The sequence below is a fragment of the Aegilops tauschii genome, chromosome 7 (genome assembly GCF_002575655.3).
Source record: "Aegilops tauschii subsp. strangulata cultivar AL8/78 chromosome 7, Aet v6.0, whole genome shotgun sequence".
Taxonomy (NCBI): domain Eukaryota; kingdom Viridiplantae; phylum Streptophyta; class Magnoliopsida; order Poales; family Poaceae; genus Aegilops; species Aegilops tauschii.
In genome coordinates, this window is record NC_053041.3 from 15,833,210 (window position 1) to 15,836,069 (window position 2,860).

The 2,860-nt window shown below is 40.0% G+C and overlaps 1 pseudogene; it reads left to right on the forward strand.

The window, feature by feature from the left end:
• Positions 1-449: 449 nt before the first annotated feature.
• LOC141026655 (uncharacterized) lies at positions 450-1,565 on the forward strand (annotated as a pseudogene).
• The last annotated feature ends 1,295 nt before the right edge of the window (positions 1,566-2,860 follow it).

A 2,860-nucleotide genomic window follows, 5' to 3' on the forward strand; every position in this document is an offset into this window, starting at 1 on the left:
CCGTTGGGTTCAAATACTCCAGCAGCTACATAGCCGTTGCGTGCACGCGCAGCTAGCCGGTCGTTTGAATACACTTCTGTTGCGTTTTTGTAGCTAGCTAGCTGGCTATCCCTTGACATCTGCGTGCATAACAACCGAAGCTGAACGGCTAGCTTGTATATAAAAAGAGATATCATACAAAAAAGACCACCCACAGCCCGGCGCCGCCTGTGACTCACCTGGTGGCGAAGCTACACATAGAAGGATCAGCTTGGCCTTCTTCGCGTCACCATCGAGGCGCAGCGGAGCTACGCGTGGAGGTGGCAACCCACCACGGCGTAGTTCGCCAGTCATCTACGTCACTGTTGAGCGGGAACAGCTGCACGAGGACTGGAATTGTGCGGCCACGCTCCGCGCATTCACTCTTTGCATCTCTCTGTCCTCTGTAAGTCCACCTAATTGCTCCATCCATGTGGGGGAATTTTTTGAAGCGTAAACACCGAGAAGATGATGAGTTGGCCATCCTCAAAGCCGTATACACAAGCGAGAGAGGTTCAACCAAGCGCCAACGTATTCACACTTCCATCCTTAGGGGAGATAAGTACGTGAGAGAAGTTTTGGAGGGTCATGAATTGAGATGTAAAAGAGATTTTCGAATGGAAAAATATGTATTCCATAATTTGGTGAAGTGCTTCCGAAAGAGACAACTTCTACAAGATGAGAGGCTTGTTTGCGTGGAAGAACAAGTAGCAATATTCTTATATACCCTTTCGGTGAATGCAAGCAACCGTACTCTACAAGGGCGATTTCAACATAGTGGTCAATCTATAAGCACATATTTCAATAAACTGCTACAAAGTATCATGGTGCTCTTATTGGCAGCAATTAATGTTCCTTTAAAAGTTTCAAGCAACCCTAAGTTTATGCCGTACTTTCAGGTATGCATCTTGTAGTTCTTACATATAATTTATAAATATTGTTACATATTTCTCATCAGTATTACTTGTCTTTATGAAGGATTGTATCGGAGCAATTGATGGGACGCATGTTCCGATTAGCATATCTCCAAGACTACAAGACCCATATCACAATAGAAAAGGAACATTATCACAAAATGTCATGGTGGCATGTAATTTTGATAATCAGTTCGTCCATGTTAGTGCGGGTTAGGAAGGTTCGGCTTCTGATGCTCGAGTGCTACAAGATGCATTAGAAAATTATTTCTATGTGCCAGAGGGAAAATTTTATTTGGTTGATGCAGGATATGAAAATACACCTAATTTTATTGCACCCTACTGGAATGTCAGGTATAAACGAATTCTTCTATTAGAACAACAACTCTAAGTGCACATATAACTATCTTCATTATCTTTTGAAATTTCAGGTACCATTTGAACGAGCAAGCTAAATGCAACCAAAGGCCACAAAATGCTAAAGAGCTATTCAATCTCAGGCATGCACAACTGCGTAATCACATAGAGCGTATCATTGGCGTTGTGAAGAAGCGTTTCCCAGTATTGAAGTGTGCCTCACAATACCCAATTGAATCTCAACCTGATAGTCAGAGCATGTTGTGCAGTTCATAACTTTATTTGCAATCACGAGGGGGAGAACAATGGTTTGACTAGGTTGGCTCCAATATTGACCAAAACATATAGTTGATATTCCAAGTGGGGATACAAAATATAGAAGTAATGTACAATCTCTCAATGAGCGGCGTGCATTGGGTCATTCAAAAAGGGATCAAATTGCTGAATCCATGTGGAGAGACTACTGTCAGTATCTGCAGGAGCGGGCTAGAAGAAATAGCACATGACTAGTGGAATTGTTGAAGCTAGAATAAAACTCATATGATCAGTAGAATGTTTTTTTATCAAAATAATGTAGTAGCTTTCTCATTAATTAATAATGTACTTTACATTTATGAGTAGATATCTAATGTAAGATGCAGCTATCAACTGGTGCAGCAAATATGAGTGTTTGTGTCCTCTACAATGCTATTTTCTTCTAAACAATTGATCAAACGTGCAACGCCCACCAAAATAATTATTGCACTATACAACACACATGTACTACCACCAATAATCCGGGAGCAAAAATAACATGACGGAAGTAACAAAATTGAAGGATTGTACATTTATGGAAGCAATAAGAGCACCATCAAAACCAAATTTAGTGCTGAAACAAATGTATGCTAAGATATATTCGTGTTCCTCTTTTTATTCATGGCACATGGCACAGTGCACAGTGATATCTTTTGAACTAAAATGTAAACCGAAAGTAATATGAATCGATAAACAAATAATAGAGTATCAAAGAATTTTCTTTCTCATACAAAAATAACTAGAATGAATTGTTACTTTAAATTTGACGGCCAAGCACTTTCTTGAGGATCTCCAGAACCACATCATGCTCCACTGTCATGAAGATTTCACGGTCAGCTCTTTGTCCTTTCAGATACTCGATCGTCTTCAGATGTTCACTTGCTGAGAGATCTGGCATGGTCTTAAGTTTGACAATGCAATTGGCAATGCAATAAGGATCTTTGTCAGGATTCTTTTTTTCCATCAGCGCCATTTTCACGTCTCTGTAGCTCTCAATTTGCTTCGTCTTTACTTTCAAAAAAAAATTGCTTCGTCTTTACATCCACATAAGTTTTAAGTTCTTCTTTTCTAACTGCAACCAGATCTTCAATTGCTGTGTCTTTGCCTCTCTTAGCCTTACCTTCATCATTGCCTTTAGAAGTCCTAGCCTTTTTCATAGGTGGTGGGTCAGGAAGTGTGTTCACGTCTTCTGTGGGAAATTGGTTACTATTATTCTCCAGACATTCTGTGTTTTCAACAGGAAATACTTCGACATCGTCACCATATATGCCTTTACT